Source organism: Mustelus asterias, chromosome 6, assembly GCF_964213995.1.
Source record: "Mustelus asterias chromosome 6, sMusAst1.hap1.1, whole genome shotgun sequence".
Taxonomy (NCBI): domain Eukaryota; kingdom Metazoa; phylum Chordata; class Chondrichthyes; order Carcharhiniformes; family Triakidae; genus Mustelus; species Mustelus asterias.
In genome coordinates this window covers 43,938,129-43,958,082 of record NC_135806.1, presented here as the reverse complement: position 1 = coordinate 43,958,082, position 19,954 = coordinate 43,938,129, and the positions used below count along the sequence as shown (strand labels likewise).

The 19,954-nt window shown below is 47.5% G+C and overlaps 1 protein-coding gene across 1 annotated transcript in view; it reads right to left on the bottom strand.

The window, feature by feature from the left end:
• Positions 1-12,412, bottom strand: part of rassf6 (Ras association domain family member 6) — a 64,626-nt gene extending 52,214 nt beyond the window's left edge. The window contains exon 1 of the mRNA XM_078214239.1: positions 12,285-12,412. The gene's annotated coding sequence lies outside the window, so the exon portion shown is untranslated. The remainder of the gene's footprint in view (positions 1-12,284) is intronic.
• Positions 12,413-19,954: the final 7,542 nt, after the last annotated feature.

Sequence of the window (19,954 nt, the reverse complement as noted above, 5' to 3'; positions counted from 1 at the left end):
GGTGGTTTGCCCATGCTAAATTGCCTCTTAGTGTCAGGGAGACTAGCTAAGGTAAATACGTAGAGTTATGGGGATAGGGCCTGGGTTGGATTGTTGTTGTGCAGTCTCGATGGGCCGAATGGCCTCCTTCTGCACTGTAGGATTTTATGGATCTTTTCCCAGAGAGTAATGAAGTGCTGGATTAGGCGGCCAGTTTATGCCAAGAATGCATAAGCCAGCATTCACTGAATTCCTTCCAGTGATGGTGGGACCTGTTTCTGGCTGGGTGGACCTTTGTCAAAGGTCGGTCATTCACAGTCAGAGTGATCTCCTGGACCAATCTCAATCGCTTGGATGGAACAAAGAGGAATTTTCCAGAACTTGTCCCTAAATTTATCTGGGATTTTAATATTTTTTTTGCCCTTCCTGGAAGATCGCATGAGGCAAAATCTTTTTCTCATGTCGAGGGTCCCAACAGCAGAACCAGAAATGCCCAACACTTTTGCTCAGAGGCAGAGCAGCTGGCCCCCACACTATCACATGATGGTCACCCAATTAGATATGCAGAGGCGAGGGCCTCAGCCAATTGTGCAGTGGGAACGGGCAGGGAGTCGCCAGTCCCACCATTACCTCATGGAGTCAAAAGTCTGGCCACCATATTTGCATGGTACCTGGACAGGTGTCCATTCCTTGGCATTCTAACAACATCAGCCTGGCTGTCTGTAATCTCTGAATCTGCTGACACACTGTGAGCTGTGCGACTTTGTATTTGTAGATTTGAAAGATTTTGCAAGGTGCCTCATTCTGACTGGGATCTGGTTGCAATGAGCGTGCCACAGGCAGTGTGGGACATTGCTCCATTGCTCTTAACCTGTCTATGGTGACCCTCCATTTCTCTTGACCAACTATAATGCTAGATGTTCTCTTGTCACTATGTCCCCCATCACATTGGAACTGCTCCCTCCCCATTATCCTCAACTTGTCATCCATGATCCTCAAGCCACACTATCATCCTTGACCTGTCCACCGCCTTGACTGTCAGGGCCCTACCATTGACCTTCCCTCCATAACCCCGGATCTCTCCACCATCATGCTTGACCCACCCATCTGTAGACATTGACCTGCCCCATGTGGTGTAGCTTTGTCCCCCTCTACCCCACGAGCCTTCGTAGGACTCCCTCCCCAGTCAGTAATGCCTTGTTCCCCTTTCCCAGCCACCTTCCTCCCTCCATCAGTCAGCCTTTCCCCTTTCACAGCCACATGCCTCAATCCCTCCCTCCCTCAAGCAACTATACCCATTTCCCTTACACTGCTGTCATCTGATCTCAGTGCATCAATGTCTCCTCTCCCAGGTTCAACAAAGTTCCAAAACCAAGCTCCTAATCAATTCAAATCCACCAGGAAGACTACCTCACCTGCTGCTACCCACCTTTAACCCGTCATGAATCTGAAGGCCCCTGTTTCTTGTTCACTGAACACTGAATTCCAAGGTTAGAATTTGATCTGGTGAAGTTGTTTCAATGAGCATGCATGACATGGAAAGGGATTAAAAATAGGATCCCACTGTTTACCATCAGGAAATATGACCCGCCTGCCCTCAATCCATCAATAACTTTATACTCAACTTTCATCCCGCCATTTGGGAAGCTGACATTTTGCCCCACCTCCCCTGTTTTCTGCTCCTGGGAGCTTCATAAGGATCTGCCCATGAGTTTTGCATGTAGAGTGCATATCTTGTTATACACAATATCATCACTGTGTAAGATAGGCTAGATGGACAAAATAGTCTTTTCTATTCTAAAATAGTTTGTGTTCATTCATATTTAATTTTACTCCACCCAGAGTCTACTGTTAGAGAGAAAGTCATGTAGAAACATAACCCTGAGGAATGTGAGTTGAAGGAATGCTGATATGTGTATGCCGATTACAAGAGTTAATAAAAGAGTTGGTCAGGAATTTGTTTGCTTTTTCTCGTCTGTGGTAGATTTGCTTCTCATTGCCTGTGGAACTGAGACCCCTAAGATATTTCTATCATATTGCCTAACGGTAAATTCCAACCTGCCAGGAGCACAAAATGGTGGAATGGAGAGTCAGGCAGCATGAAGCTGGATGGAACCATAAAATATTACTCCTTCCTGTTAATTATATAGCAACACAGGTCCTATGGGGCATTCCAATGAGGAGATGTGGATGAGAAGAACGTGTTCCACCCAGGGATTGTGGGTTTAATATTGGGACAGGGGGCTGTGGGTGTAATATTGTAAGACGTTTAACAACACCAGGTTAAAGTCCAACAGGTTTATTTGATAGCAAAAGCCACACAAGCTTTCGGAGCCTTAAGCCCCTTCTTCAGGTGAGTCACCTGAAGAAGGGGCTTAAGGCTCCGAAAGCTTGTGTGGCTTTTGCTACCAAATAAACCTGTTGGACTTTAACCTGGTGTTGTTAAACTTCTTACAGTGTTTACCCCAGTCCAACGCCGGCATCTCCACATCATGACTACCATCGGTGTAATATTGGACAGGAGGCTGTGGGTGCAACATTGGACAGGGGGCGGTGGGCATAACATTGGACAGGGGGTGGTGGGTGCAACATTGGATGGGGGGCTGTGGGTGCAACATTGGATGGGGGGCTGTGGGTGCAACATTGGACAGGGGGCGGTGGGCGTAACATTGGACAGGGGGTTGTGGGTGCAACATTGGACAGGGGGCGGTGGGCGTAACATTGGATGGGGGGCTGTGGGTGCAACATTGGATGGGGGGCTGTGGGTGCAACATTGGACGGGGGGCGGTGGGCGTAACATTGGACAGGGGGTTGTAGGTGCAACATTGGACAGGGGGCGGTGGGCGTAACATTGGACGGGGGGGCGGTGGGCGTAACATTGGATCGGGGGCGGTGGGCGTAACATTGGATGGGGGGCTGTGGGTGCAACATTGGACAGGGGGTTGTGGGTACAACATTGGACAGGGGGCGGTGGGCGTAACATTGGATGGGGGGCTGTGGGTGCAACATTGGACAGGGGGTTGTGGGCGTAACATTGGATGGGGGGCTGTGGGTGCAGCATTGGACTGGGAGGAAGGGAGTGTGTGTTTGAGGGGGTGGGGACGGTAGAGAGAGACGAGAGAGAATGTGTGTGGGGTGGGTGTTACACTTCGGATCCTGGGGTGCGGGAAGAAAATGAAGCTGAGCACAGGACCCCACAAACTGTAAGTCTGCCTCTGGGTTGATCTGATTATGGCCTTAACTCCCCTTCCCCACCTGTGCCCCTACCCCACACCCCCATCCCCCTTCCTACCTGTGCCCCTACCCCACACTCCCCCATCCCCGCCCACACCCCTACTCCACACACTCCGATCCCCCTTCCCCGCCCGCGCCCCTACCCCACACCCCCCATCCCCTTCCCCGCCCGCACCCCTACCCCACACACTCCGATCCCCCATCCCCGCCCGCGCCCTTACCCCGCACCCCCATCCCCCTTCCCCGCCCGCGCCCCTACCCCACACCCCCCATCCCCTTCCCCGCCTGCACCCCACACACTCCGATCCCCCTTCCCTGCCCGCGCCCTTACCCCGCACCCCCATCCCCCTTCCCCGCCCGCGCCTCTACCCCACACACTCCGATCCCCCATCCCCGCCCGCGCCTTACCCCGCACCCCCATCCCTCTTCCCGGCCCACACCCCACACACTACCATCCCCCTTCCCGCCCGCGCCCCTACCCCACACACTCCGATCCCCCATCCCCGCCCGCGCCCTTACCCCGCACCCCCATCCCTCTTCCCGGCCCACACCCCACACACTACCATCCCCCTTCCCGCCCGCGCCTCTACCCCACACACTCCGATCCCCCTTCCCGCCTGCACCCCTACCCCACACACTCCGATCCCCCTTCCTCGCCCGCACCCCTACCCCACGCCCTCCCATCCCCCTTCCTGCCCCATCGTCCTCGACTCTCTTGAGGATCAGAAATTTGTTTAACTTTCCCTTCAATATATTCAGTGATTGAGTCTCCGCTGCTCTCTGGGGAAGAGAATTCCAAATTAAAGGCCCTCTGAGAGAAGACACTTTTTCACATCTCACTCTTAAATGGGAGACCTTATTTAAAACTCTGACCCTAGTTCTGGATTCCACCATAAGTGGAAACATCCTCTCAGCATCTACCCTGTCAAATCCCCACAATCTTATATATTGCAATAAGTTCACCTCTCTTTCTTCTAACATTCTGCACTCTCTCCTTTCCTTCTCTATGAATGGTATGCTTTGTCTGTTTAGCGCGCAACAGACAATACTTTTCACTTTATACTAATACATGTGACAATAATAAATCTCCAATCAGTATAGGCCCAACTTGCTCAATCTTCCCTCTAAAGTCAACCGCTTCCTCCCAGGACTGAATCTAAGTCAACTTTCTCTGAACTGCTTCCAATGCAAACATTTCCCTCCTTAAGTAAAGAGACCATAACTGTACACACAGCTCTAGGTGCAGGCTCACTAATGCCCTGTACAGTTGCAGCAAGACTTCCCCACTTTTATACTCCAGCCCCTTGCTAATAAAGGCCAACATTCCATTGTTTTCCTAATTCCCTGAATGCTGACATTTGGAAGTGAATCTTGTGCCCTCCCTGTGCTGGGTTTAGTGGTGGGGATCATTTAATCAGATGGGAGAGTGGTGTGTGGGGTCCCTGCTGCCTTCCCATCTCCACCCTTACTAAGTTTGTGGCAGGAAGACTCCTGGACAGCCTACTTGCCTGATGCCAACTGAGGCCTGGTATTAATCTATCGGCAGAGGGGGGGCTCCACGCAGGGGGCATGGTAAACAAACCCTCATTTGTTTGAATGTGCCCCTGCGTGGGTCGCCCATTCAAAGGCACTCAGTGCCTGATTGGGAAAGAGGGAACCCACTGAAAGCTAATCCATGTCCTCGCTGCTGACCTCCCTCCCCACAACACTCACCTGTGCCCGGCTCCCACCTTGATCCCACATCTCGGGTTTGTGCAGTACCGGCAGCAACCACTGCCTCCCCTGGGGCACTACTAAGTACAGAAGAGCTGCCGACCTCTGATTGGCCAACAGCTCTCAGCAGGTGGGACTTTTGTCCATTGGGTCCTTAATCCTGGGAGAAGACCCATTGTCGGCCTGAATCACACAAGATTCAGATGTGTGGCGATGGCCTAGTGGTATTGTTGCTAGACTTTTAATCTCGAAGCTCAGCTAATGTTCTGGGGACCCAGGTTCGAATCCCGCCACAACAGATGGTGGAATTTGAATTCCATAAAAAATATCTGATGACCATGAAACCATTGTTGATTGTCGTAAATACTCATCTGGTTCACCAATATCCTTTAGGGAAGGAAATCTGCCATCCTTACCTGGTCTGGCCTACATGTGATTCCAGGGCCACAGCAATGTGGTTGACTCTCAACTGCCCTCAGGCAACTAGGGATGGGCAATAAATGTTGGCCAGCCAGCGACGCCCAGGTCCCATGAATGAATTTTTAAAAAAAGTGTGGCAGATCTTCCATAAAAGATGATGGGGGGAGGGGAGCTCATTGGCTTTGAGGCTGACGGCTCAAGGACACCCAGGTCCCTCTGTACTGCAGCATTCGGCAGATTCTCCCATTGAAGGCAGGGGCGAGCTCCATGGAAACTCAGAGACCGTGCAAAAATCTACCACCAGTGGGGCATCAGGACATTCAGGCAGGCTGATAGAAATTCGATCCCAGCCTAGGAAGTCTGCTATTGGAAATGAGTCCAGTTCTCTCACAGGAGACTGTGACAGTCCAGGAAGATGGTAACCAAGGTCTGTGCCTTCCTTAGTGATGATCTCTCACCTTAACTGCTCATTGATAGATCCTTCTGGCAGTGCTGAAGGTGACGGTGGACATCACTTTCTTTGCCACGGGATAAATTCAGGGCACTGTTGGTGACCCCTGTACCCTCTCTCACCACTGCACCCACGCCATCACAGGTGCCCTCTTCCCAAGGATCGCTCATTTCATCAGCTTCCCCAAGGATATGGTTTCCAAGAGTAGAGGGCAATGCGTTTCACTGCAATAGCCGGTGTTCCCCGGGTCCAGAACACCTTTCACTGCACCCAGGTGGCATCAAGGCACCCATGTTCAGCTAGCGTGCGACCACAGGAAGATCTTCCTTCACGTCAGTGCATGTTTTCCAGACAGCTGTGACAATGTCTCGATAAGAGTCAAGCCTGTTTCAGTTCCTGCTCCACAAGAGTGTGATTGGATTCTGGGCGACTAAAGATACCCTCTAAGGGCTTGGTGCTTAACAATCCTCCAGGATTCTCAATCTGAGCTCCAATGCTGTCACAATGAGAGCCTCCAGCACACCAAGACACACTCTGAGCAGGCTGATGGCCTTTTCAAGATGAAATTTCACTGCCTTGACTGCTCTGGAGGAGGCCTACAATACACGCAGTCAGGGGGATCTCCGGCAGGACAAGGTCCCATTGGGGCCCTCACAGCCTCTGATTCGAGGACAGCCTGCCTCCATCTCCTCCGAGGCCACAAGGACATCAAAGACAAGTGTCTGCGTTTGCCACGTCACATTGTCTACTCACAATGTAATTAAAGTCATTATTTGTTACATTGTTTGCTTCAGATTCTCTCCAGGATTTGGGAACTCCGGCCCTCCCTCAACAGCCCCTGACGCTGAGGTTTCCCCCCACCCACTCCCCAGAATATCCAGGCATCCTCTGCACTCCCACCCCTGGGCCCCCCCAGGACTTATCTCAAGTGTGGTCCTGGGACTAAGGCTGATGTCATGATGTGGAGATGCTGGCGTTGGACAGGGGTAAGCACAGTAAGAAGTCTCACAACACCAGGTTAAAGTCCAACAGGTTCATTGGGTAAGGCTGAAGCACAGCACTGCAGTACCTCTTCTGGCCACTGCAGCACTGTGCTTGGATGGGCTCAGTAAGAAGTCTCACAACACCAGGTTAAAGTCCAACAGGTTTATTTGGTAGCAAATACCATAAGCTTTCGGAGCACTGCTCCTTCATCAGATGGAGTGGATATCCACTCCATCTGACGAAGGAGCAGTGCTCCGAAAGCTTATGGTATTTGCTACCAAATAAACCTGTTGGACTTTAACCTGGTGTTGTGAGACTTCTTACTGTGCTTACCCCAGTCCAACGCCGGCATCTCCACATCATGGATGGGCTGGACAGCTGTCTCAGATTGGCCAACGGCTCTCCAAGGGGGGGGAACCTCCTTCCGAAGGCAGTCAGTCATCCCACCTGCTGCCAATTAATGCTGAAATGGCAGTGGGCCTGTCAGAGTCAGCAGGGACGGATTTTGTCACCGACCCTCAGGTTGGCGAGCGTCGAGTGTTCTCTATCCTGAAAATCCTGGCAAACATTTCTCTCCACAGGTGACCATTAGAAATAGGAACAGGGAGTAGGCCATTCGGCTCCTTAAGCCTGCTCCGCTATTCAATAGTATCATGGCTGATCTGAATAGATGCTTTCTGATTTGCTGAATAATTGCAGCATTTTCTATTTTTACTATATTTACATCCTATGTTTGGAGGAATTAACCTTTCTGCCACAATTAAAGGATTAATTCCAGTAGGTTTTTCTTGAACATGCTAGCCTTGCTGCTCGCAGCCGACAATCAGTGCAACATAAACTGAGGATTCAAAACTTTTTCACCAATCAGTCGAGCCTCCCCTGCTCCCTGGCACTGTTGAGACAACTTATTGAAGTTGCCTCCGGTTACACCCGGTTGTTATGCCAACTCTTGTATTAACAATGAGGAACACAGGGCTAAGTATGCAGCTGAGATAAGGGCTTATTCCTTTGTTTCTGAACCTGTCTAGTAGCTTTAAAAAGCCAGCACAACATTCCAAACATGTCTTGTGTTTCAGCAGTGCTGTTGTCTTGGGGTCTGTGTCCGTGAGCTGTGTAAAGCGGAACCTTCAATGGGAACTTGGTCAAAAAGCAGAATACTATTGTGAAGTCTGATCAAAAAAAAGAATGTTTATATTTTCAACAATATCACGAGGAGGATGGGAACTCACTAAGGAAACTAGCAGGCAATGCCAATAAATTATACATGCATCTACTGGTACCCTTTTTAAAATACCAAGCTCTCTGCAAGCAGCTCCGATTCCTCTCAGACAGCAATCTCCTGAACAGTGGTGCATAGAAACTAGCCTTATCTATCTCTGACTCATTGTGAAGCCTGACCCAGAGCAAGACTAGACTTCAGGGGTTGGATATTTTGGTTAAATAAGTATGAGATTAGAGAACACTGCACGCACCTCTATTAAATCTGCAACTGGCATTTGGAAATTGTGGAAGTTGAAATATCCACAGATCAAGGTGACTTGTCTCAGGGTTAAAAGTGACTTGTCCCAGGGTTAAAGGTGACTTGTCCCAGGGTTAAAGGTGACTTGTCCCAGGGTTAAAGGTGACTTGTCCCAGGGTTAAAGGTGACTTGTCCCAGGGTTAAAGGTGACTTGTCCCAGCTGCTGTACTTACAAGGTTTGTAAGATTGTTAAGTTTTGGTACACTCTGTTTAATTTAAGGTAAAATGGAATTGTTAATGGTGCCATGTGTCCTGTTCGACAACAATTACCCTGGATGGATTGGTTGCTATCAAGACCAGGAGCCCCAAATAGATTTACTGGGATGAAGGTGAAAGATATTCACATCTGTGGACAATGGCAAAGGCATCTGTGATGACAGTGGATAGACCATTAGTCTCCAAATCTCACAGAGAAATATTAAGAACGACATGCTTTATAAGTGGTTATATTTTGAACTGTTTATTTAATTTCAAGATTGAATAGAGTTGACAATCTAAAGGATAGCTAATTAGTACAACCTCAGCCCACAAACAAACATGCCAGGATCATGGATGATCTTCCTGCCCAGCCCACCCACTGGTTGAATACCAGTGGTGGTGGGATAAGGCCTGTAAGTGGGCAATAATTGCCTACTTAAGGGTCTCAATTGGCAGCGGGTGGGAATTCAGTCTACAAGCCTTCCCACCCTACACGTAATCAGGACAGAGGCAGGAAGGCAACTGGATCCCAACTTAACACTCTCCCAAACCAGGGCAATATGTTTATAGGGGATTATTTATTGGATTCCTGCTGGTCCCAGCATGCAGAGGTTACTGCTAACTGCTGGCAGCTGAAGACAAGCTGCTTCTGCGGGACAAAGAGTTATTAAGCCTACACTTCCGGGCTTAGTGCACTGCCTTCTCCCTACTGTGGCCAGCAGTTGATTGGAAAAGTGTTAAATTCCCACAGTGACAGCCTGAGCAGGGACAGACCAACTGCTTTCACCACTGCATCCAATCCAAGCATCCTGCCGGAGTGGGAATCTTATCCAAGGATCTGTTCGATTGGCAGCTCTGAGTTTGAGGGACATAGAGTTGAAACTGCCAATTTGTCTGGGCAGAAATGTGGTGAAATTCTGAACATAAGAACATAAGAAATAGGAGCAGGAGTAGGCCATCTAGCCCCTCGAGCCTGCCCCGCCATTCAATAAGATCATGGCTGATCTGAAGTGGATCTGTTCCACTTACCCGCCTGATCCCTATAACCCCTAATTCCCTTACCGATCAGGAATCCATCTATCCGTGATTTAAACATATTCAACGAGGTAGCCTCCACCACTTCAGTGGGCAGAGAATTCCAGAGATTCACCACCCTCTGAGAGAAGAAGTTCCTCCTCAATTCTGTCCTAAACTGACCCCCCTTTATTTTGAGGCTGTGCCCTCTCATTCTAGCTTCCTTTCTAAGTGGAAAGAATCTCTCCACCTCTACCCTATCCAGCCCCTTCATTATCTTATAGGTCTCTATAAGATCCCCCCTCAGCCTTCTAAATTCCAATGAGTACAAACCCAATCTGCTCAGTCTCTCCTCATAATCAACACCCCTCATCTCTGGTATCAACCTGGTGAACCTTCTCTGCACTCCCTCCAAGGCCAATATATCCTTCCGCAAATAAGGGGACCAATACTGCACACAGTATTCCAGCTGCGGCCTCACCAATGCCCTGTACAGATGCAGCAAGACATCTCTGCTTTTATATTCTATCCCCCTTGCGATATAGGCCAACATCCCATTTGCCTTCTTGATCACCTGTTGCACCTGCAGACTGGGTTTTTGCGTCTCATGCACAAGGACCCCCAGGTCCCTTTGCACAGTAGCATGTTGTAATTTTTTTCCATTTAGATAATAATCCAATTTGCTATTATTTCCTCGAAAGTGAATAACGTCGCATTTGTCAACATTACACTCCATCTGCCAGATCCTCGCCCACTCACTCAGCCTGTCCAAATCTCTCTGCAGACCTTCTACGCCCTCCACACGATTCATTTTTCCACACATCATGTTGCAGAAATCTAGTATGGGGCTGCTCACACGGTGAGGGATTCAAACTGTCAGAGGGTCGATGGGAGTGGGATTGGTCTCCGGCAGTAGTGCTGAATGCTCGGTTTATACCATGCATGATTCTCTTGAAGTTGGCAGCATGGTATAAACCGGGCATTCAGCCGGAGACCAATCCCACTCCCATCGACCCTCTGACAGTTTGAATCCCTCACTGTGTGAGCAGCCCCATACTAGATTTCTGCAACATGATGTCACCGCTTAAATAGTTATTTAATAACTCAGTTCCTTTTTTCGTTTCTGCTTTCACTTTCAACAGCTGTGCCCAAACGAGGAATATTAAATGATTCTCATTTAAAATGCACACTAAAGGTGATGCATTCAGTCATCTGGTTCTCAATTGTTGATGTCTGCTCCAATCCTGTGTTTTCCCGAATTCCTATGAAGATTTGAGGTTTTCTTCCTTAAATCCCTCACAACGCTCACTGCTCGAAACTGTTTAAAACTTGCGTGAGCGACACTTTCCCCGAACCGTCTGAATTTCACTTGTCAGCGTGTGTTGAACTTTACTCCAAAGAAGTGAATCCCTGAGTAATTTATACATTTGGTTAGGGGGGAGCCTCACGCAGCCCGTTCAAGGACAGGTCTCAAAGAATCAGACACAGGAGGAGAGAATGGGTAAAAATCAACTAAGGGCCAGAGATGGAGCAATGAACAAAGGCTCGTGCGCCAGTTGATATGCTGTTGTTTAGAGTTGTAAAGGCATTCAAGTGTAGTCAGTTTGTGAGCATGGTTTCCCGCAAGAGTGGACAAAAGAAAATCCTGATCCTACAAACAAGTAATGGTATATATTCACGCATAATCAGGGTGACATGGTAGTTAGCACTGCTGCTCACAGCTCCAGGAACCCGGGTTCGATTCCCGGCTTGGGTCACTGTCTGTGTGGAGTCTGCACGTTCTCCCTGTGTCAGCGTGGGTTTCCTCCGGTGCTCTGCTTTCCCTCCACAGTCCAAAGATGAGCTGGTTAGGTGTATTGGTGATGCTAAATTACTCCTTAGTGTACCTGAACAGGCACCAGAGTGTGGCGACTCGGGGACTTTCACAATACTTTTATTGCAGTGTTAATCTAAGCCTACTTGTGACGTTGATAATTAACTTAAAAAAAACCAAATCCTTTTTCGAAATGTTGCTCAAGGGATTAGTAGTGGCCAGGACATTTACAGAACCCCCACTGCTCTTCGAAATACTGCCCTGGTATCGACGGATCGAAATTTGGTGCCTTGGTTTAATGCCTCATCCAAAAGAGGAAAGATTTGGTTACATTACATTGCTTCGTTTTATTATTTATTAACTTTTCATAGTGCAGACTGGTAAGCTACAACACAAGTCTGCAGGAAAGTATTTCAGTCAGTAGCAGAAAACAAAATTAGCAGGTTAAGTCGTAGGAATGCTATTTCATTCACAAGTTGTAACGTGTTATGCTCTATCATGAACCTTAGGCTGACTAGGTTAACGTGGCAGATTGATAAACTACATTGAGAAACAGCACAGAAAGAGGAGATTAATCCCCTGATGATCCTTGAAATGCAGCAAATGAATGCACAAAATTAAGTCTTATTGTAACATTTGCACTTTGGGTTCTCATCTCACTAATATGGTGCCATATCAGTTTGCACAACAAAGGTTGTAAAATGTACGTGAGTCACAGTGGCTTTCGTGTCTTGTGCTACGATTGCAGCTATATCCAATTGTGTTCCAGTCCTAGCAGTCGGGCTAGTTTCAGGGTTAATGCAAACATTTGTTCAAAAAGTTATTGCGGAACTAATCTCGAAATCACAAAACGGAGTTGGTTACCCTCTGAGTTCTGACCTCATTCGTGGGCCAAGTTAACACAAAAGATCAAAGAAATTGCGATAAACATGCATTCTTAATCCTTAAACTTCACTTACCTGAGGAAATCTGAAGTAAAAATCAGTGTGATGTACTCTCTCGCAGAGCCCTTCACATTGTCCATCCAGGCACATGACAGCTGCACAACTACCTGTCAGCTCACCTCTAAAATATGGAAGAGCCCCGAGATAAAGTTAATTATTAGGGAAGGTGAACTGACGGGCTTGAAATTTGACACACCCACCAGCAGCTGCCCTGTGCATTTTGGGAGTGTTTACTTTGTTGTTATGATGAGCAGCTGACACAAACACTGGCAATGCTACAACTCCATACCTGTGGAAAGAATGTGCCGCTTCTATACAGGAATTTCAGGCTGCAGATTAACTCTTGCAGCAAGTTTTTTTTGATGTAGCATTAGAAAACTTGTGACTGAGGGATCATTGGCCAGAATGTTACCATCCCGCCTGCCACAGGAATCGGAGCGGGCGGGCGGGCGGGGGGGGACGATGGGAAGGTCTGTCGGCCTCAGGCAGGATTTTATAGTTTCGGGATGAGTGAGGTCGTAAAATCCCATCCAGTGTGTTCACCTAAATGGTATTTAACTCTGATCAACAACTAAAAGAAAGTCTTGCATTTATAAAATGACTTTCATTTCTTCCGAACATCCTAATTGTTTACTAATCCTAATGTGGTTTACTATTCAGTGAAGAACATTTGAACTGTCATTACTGTTGTAATGTAGGACACGGGGCAACCAATTTGAGCACTGCAAGGTCCTACAAACAGTATCATTACAGTGTAGGAGGAGGCCATTTGGCCCATTGTGTCTGCACCGGCTCTGCAAATGAGCAACTCACCTATTACCAATCCCCACCTTCTTCCCGTACTACAGTCTTCCTTTTCAGATGGCAGTCTAATTCCCTTTTGAAATGCTTGAATTGAACCTGCTCTCAGACAGTGCGTTCCAGATCCTAACCACTCACCACATGAAAAGGTTTCTCCTCACATCACTTCCTGCTTCTTTTGTTAATTAATTTAAACCTGTGCCCTCTTGGTCTCGATCCTTCCACGAGCGGGAACAGTTTCTCCCATCTACTCTGTCCAGACTCCTCATGATTTTGACTATCTCTATCAAGCTTCTCCTCAGCTTTCTTTTCTCGAAGGAAAACAATCCTAACTTCTCCAATCTATCTTCACAACTGGAGGTCGCCATTCCTGGAATCATCCTCATGAGCCTCTTCTGCACTCACTATCGCCTCACACCTTTCCTCAAGTCCAATGCACGGAAATGAGCACAATATTCCAGCTGAGGCTTATCTAGTATCTTATACAAGTTAAACATAACCTCCTTTCTCTTGTACTCTATGCCCCAATTAATTAAGCCCAGGATACGATATGATTTATTTACCGCACTCTCAACCTGTCCAATGGTTTATGCACATATAGATCCAGATCCCTCTGCTCCTTTGCCCCTTTAGAGTTGGACCTTTTATTTTATATTGGCAGGGATTCCCTGGCCTTCCCGTTTCTCATGGTGGGAGGTGGCACGCTATTCGCCAGCAATGGGATCTTCTAGTCCTGCTGCTGTCAACGGGATTTCCTATTGCCTGTACCCCACACTGCTCTTCCAGACTTCCTTGTGCCCCCCTGTACAGCTGAGCTATATGTGGTGCCATGGACTTGCCTCTAGTTGCACTCCCCAGATGAATTGTCACTCTCATCAGTATTTAGAACCGAACACTGGTTGGAGAGTGGAATGCACTCAGGGGACTTTTGTTCTACCTGGCCATTCCTTTTTGATTGTCTGGTGGTTACACCTTCACACTCTCATTGCATTTTCTTAAGCTGCACATAATTCTTAACCTCGCGGATGCTTTGACACCAGCTGTTGCTCAAGTTTGACCGTCCGGAGCTCAGGCTGCTGCAACGGACGGCATTTCCTGCACAAATGATTATGCAGGGAATGGGAGGCATCCTAAGAGTCCCCACATAGTACAGGATGGGCACTCTGGGGGTTGGAGCAACCCTTCTATTTTTCTATTAATTGCTAATCTTGTAAATGCAAGTAAGCTTTATTTCTGGTAATAAACCTCCCTGATCAGAAAAACATCCCTCTCTTAAAACATACAGAGAGCTTTTTTCTTACTTGGTCTTCTTGCACCGGAACTTCAATCTTTAATCCTGTTGTGGCTTCTCCCCAACTTTCTAATATTCAAAATGTGAAGACCCACAGTGATCATTTTCTCCTAATTAGGATCTTTTCTCGATGTTCTCGATGAAACAACATCCCACTCATTGCCAATTTTCTTTGTACAATGTCCTAACTATGTTAGGGGTTGTGGGTTTTAACAGAAAGAAAATACATGGTTTGCACATGTAGATTCAAACTAATATACAACATGTTTATTGAAGAGCTGCTCTCTGCTCTGCACACAATACAAAACTGATAGTAAAATTGCAGCCTGTAGCTTCCTAACGAGATCACCATCAAATCATATGATCAGCTCTTAAAGCAACCTGCAACCCTTTTAAATATTTAACAATATTAACAAAGCTTTAACAATAAAAATAAAACTTACTACTATTGATAAGCATTAGCAGTATTGATAAACCCTACCAATACTTAGTATACCTTACTAGTGGTAATGAACTTTACATATAAATAAAACCTTACAACTATAATAAATTACCTGAGTTTTGAATGATAAATGAGGTAAATACTCACCAAACAATCACTTTGATGTTTTTCTGTGACTTCAGATTTGTCTTTTCTCAGACATTGGCCGATCTTTAGAAGTGAGTTGTGTTGTGTTGTGGTGGTGAGGTGGGATGCGGAGAGCATGGATTCAGAATCATTGCGCCATAAGACTTCACACTCTCAGGTAATGTGAACCTTTTCTGGATGAGTCTGTCATGGGTTGCTGAGTAGCTGAGTGAATGTCTGTTGGCCGCATTAGATTCCTCATTGTGTTCCTCCTCCTTTTTTACTCTTCTGAGAATGCTGCCCTCTTCCTGCAGCTCCAGTTCACACTATGGTGCAATGGTGTGACCACAACCATTCTGGATACCCATACCGGATGCCCCCACATTTGTCCTGAGCAACATCTTCAGCAACTCACTGACTTGCTCTATGAAGATCTTTGTACTGATGTGACTCCAGTTCTATCTTTTCTTTCTATTGGTGTAGGGTCCTCGTGGCTGTCATCAGATAGTTTCTTAAAGGATAGAAAAGCAAAATACTGCAGATGCTGGAAACCTGAAATAAAAACAGAAAATGCTGGAGGTGCTCAGATGGTGTGGCAGTATCTGTGGAGAGAGCAGCAGAGCTAAAAGGCAGAATCTTCCACTTGCAGCAGCAGCAAATGGATGGGACCTGCACGGCAAGTGTAAAATTGAGTAGAGCTATGCTGTCCAGGGCCCTCTGTGAAAATTTCCGATACTCACCGTAGGGCTTGATGCCCTGCTCTTAATGTAGAAATTTGCCCAAGAATTCTGCTGCTGGTAATCTCAGGAATAGGGCAGTGATTAACAGTCGGAGTTACTATGGAAAAGGCTTCAAGAACATTGCCAGCACTCCAATGCTTACCTCCCTCCAACATAAACCGCCGTATTCATACACACTACACCTCCCAATTATCCTCAAACCCAGCCCCTGCTCTCCCAACAATGCTCACACACTCTCCCACACACTCCTGACAATTCTCAAACACCCTCCCTTGCACATACTGACAATGCTGGCCTCTCTCCCACACCCTCCGACAATGCGCACCTCTCTCCCGCACCCTCCAACAATGCGCACCTCTCTCCCACACCCTCCGACAATGTGCACCCCTCTCCCGCACCCTCCGACAATGCTCACCTCCCAACAATGCTCACCCTGTCCCTCCGCTGCATTCCCCGAAGATCTGGGGATCTCTCCTGGCTGACCATACATCCGTCCATAGCACGTTGCATGTTTACAACACTAAGTCAATGTCTGTGAGGAGTTATTCCGTCCTTCTCTACAATCCGGTAACAGGTCCCTGGTGACATTCCCGAAGGATCTGCAAAGGTTAAAGTAGAAGGCAATGAAGACTCATTGTCTAATTTGAAATTTGTACTATCTGGGTACGTGGTGCTGAGAAGGGGTGCCTGGGTGTCTGTTTTAATTGTAACCATCTGAGCCATTATGCCTGTCACTGGCATAAAAGGCGTATAATGGAAATTGATAAAAACAGTGATCCTGTTTTCCCCTTTCCTCCTGTACAGCTGAGCCATGACCCTGTGAGTAGTGGCTGATAGGAGGCTTCCCTCCTGTTTTATAAGATGCCACAGAGCCCCTGTAACAAATAAGTATTCTATATAAAATTAGTTGTATAATTAGACATATTGTTGGGTTTCTATGACACTGAAAAGAAACCCAACATTGCATATTTATAAAAACTTGATCCTTTTCGCTATTTTTATTTTAAACTGGACTTTTTCTGCTGAATAAAGAAAATTAAGATGGCTGCCACAAGTCATCTGATCACAGGATTGACTCTCTGTTTGGGAGCTATCCCCAGGAGTTTAAATGGCAAAATAATTACTTTCTCAGTTTCTGGAATGTCATACCTCATTATGGCTAGAGAATAAATAACAGATTCACATCACACGTGGGATTATGCAGACCAATTTCAAACAGAAATATGGGGATGTAATTTGAATTTATTAAGCCATCCTTTCTAGTGGAGTCAATGCATCTGCTGAGGCAATGGTTTCCCAAAAGCCAGACATTCAACATGGATGGCACCCCTTGCAACAACTAATGACTGAAACATGATCAGTCCTGAAACCAAAGCCAATTTCAGATGTTGGATAAACACCCCTTTTGAAGTCACTGGAGAAGGAATGTCACATGACCCAAGCCTCCAGCCATTACAGCTGTGATCTTCATAGCCAGACTGCTGTTTTAGTATCAACTGAACTGAACTCCAGCAGCCCACTGGGTAAACAGCCTCAACTCCACAAAGCCTGCTCGATCCTAAGAAATCTCTGATCAACGCCTGCCAATGGTCTAAACAGAGAAAAGCCCCCATGCAGCAGCCTCATTTGCTTCAAGGATTTTTGTGTAATTTAACCAACTAGAAACTCATTGGAATGGAACCCCACACAAAGGAAAACCCCCACCCCCGGATACTGACTTTAGACTTTGGAACTCAGGTGAACTAATAAATCATTTCTTGTGGTCTTTATACTGTGGAAAACTCCTTTTTCTCCCCCACCCCTACCATTTACAATGTGATCAACGCTCCTTTAGTTGGGTGTTCTGAATGTGCACAATAAACTAACCCTCTGAGTTAATCCTAACTCAGATTTGCTGTGGATTATTAAACTGAAGGCTTGAGAAAACACACCACTGCCTATTCTTCTAAAAATGAATCCAAAACATATCCTGTTTATGGACAGGTGGTTAGAGGAAATCAGTGCAGTTTGAACTGTCTTTTTTTTGTCCGTAACAATATATTTATTACTGTTTTTGTTTCATTTACAACTTGACTGCTTTCCTCCAGCCTTTCCCCTTCTTGGGCTGACATTCTCCACACTCCAATGAATCAGAGGCATCTAACATAATTATTCTTCCAATTAGCAGGTTCTTGCTACCTGAAGCAAGCATTTTTTAAAAAGTGTGCTGTATAAATACGGCAATTCTAATTTCCAATGGTACAGCAGAGCACCCCAACACAAAGTCAATATAATATCAGCATTAATCATTTAGTTTCATACAGTTGAGATGCACAGGAATTGTAACAAGCCCGGACTTGACCCATATATAAAGGCAAAATACTGTGGATGCTGGAATCTGAAACCAGAACAGAAAATGCTGGAAAATCTCAGCAGGTCTGACAGCATCTGTGGAGAGAGAATAGAGCCAGATTCAAAACGTTAACTCTATTCTCTCTCCACAGATGCTGCCAGACCTGCTGAGATTTTCCTGCATTTTCTCTTTTTGTGCCTGTCTTGACCTTGTCCTGCTTAAAACCCAAAAGGTCAGAAGGATCGTGAGGCCACGCTTTGACGGTGTATTCGTACTGAAAATCAGGATCAAGCGAGCTTTTGCCCTTCTGCTGCACGGTGTGATAAACCACTGTTATCTGCTATCTGTTACCTGTATATGTGGCACATCCCTGTCGGTTCCGCCCAAGTCTCCTCCCCCTGGTCAGGGTATAAAGGCGGTGGCTCCTCCCCCTTGCTCTCAGTTCAGACCAGATCACCGACAGGGATGGCTCCAAGTTCTTGCCAATAAACTGTCCTCCCTGATCTCGCCTTAGGACCCTGCATCACAGCGTCCACTCATCTGACATTTCGTAGACACTGACTGCAAAGACATAGAAAACCTTTTTCCAGATTTCGGACATTTGTGTGACCATCCGGCACTGTCCTCGTCCTTGCCAGCAGCTGCTTATTAAACAAAAGTAGAACAATTACAGACAAGTAGAAGATTTGTTAACCCTGTCCATCCCTTTGGAGTTTCCCCCATTCAGTGCATCCAAACATTAACCAACTTACGCATGGGCCAATCTTTCTCTTTTCCCCATACTTGAAACCCAAACCTGTGCTGATTTTCACTCTTATTGGATGGTTCCTTTGATTGACAAGGCTTATTTGTCCAGACTCCAATTCTGATTGGTCTATCACATCAAGCTCTTATTTTTGGCATGCCCCTCCTTCGAAACTTTCTCGCCAACCCTTAAGTGAGCTGCAGAACTCTGGATAGAACCCAATGTTGTAGATAGCACTTCCAAAGTGTGTCAAATAACTTTCCAGGAACAAATACTTGAGACAAGCCCTTCCCTCACAACATGATACAAAAGCAGTATTGAGTACTTATTGGCACCTTTAGGCCGCGATTCTCCCATCGCGACCCACAACTTTTCTGTCGGGTCGGGGTGGGAGATGCGCATCTCTGGCCTTGTCCCGGGATTTGCGCATGCACCGGGAACACATGCGCACCTCCCAGAGCCGGCGAACTATTGCCGGTCAGGCCACACAGGAAACCGACGGGAAGGCAGGTAAGTAATTTAAATCTTTTAAAAATATGTTTTAAATATGTATATTAGTTAATTATCCTTTCAGGTCCCGATTGAATCTCCCACCCCGATGGGGTTTAGAGGAGCTCCCCACATTCGGTGAACTAGCGGGAGACCCCGCCAGAATGAAGGGGAGGCAATTGGGGCCCCCCAGGGGGTCAGGTGTTGGGGGAGTGGTGACCCCTGGGCATGGGCACCCTGGTAGTGCCAGCCTGTGCCACCTGGCACTGCCCAAGAGGCAAAGTGCCATGCCCAGGGGGCACCTTGGCACTGTCCACCAGGCATCAGGCAGTGCCAATGGGATGGGGCCTATTGTAGGCGGGGCCTAGGCGCAATCGGTTGGAGAGGGTCCCGCTGCCACTCTGCAGACAGGGTCGTTCTGGGATGGAGGGAGGGCAGCGATTGGGGCGGGCTGGAAGGGTGGTCTGCTGGGGGGGTGGGTCTGACCCAGGGAGTCTGCCGGGGTAAGGGGGGAATTGCCATTGCTGGGGGGGTTGGGCTGTGCATCGGGGCACTCCGGGATGGGGGGAGGAGGGGGGGGGGTAGTCAGGGCTGGCCCGGGAATTGCTGTGGGGCTGCGATCGGGCCGTGGGGGGGGGGGGGGGGGGGGGGTGGGGAGGCTGGAGGGGCAGCACTGCGGGGGTCCCGGGTTGGCCAGTGATCGAGCTGGCCAGCAAACG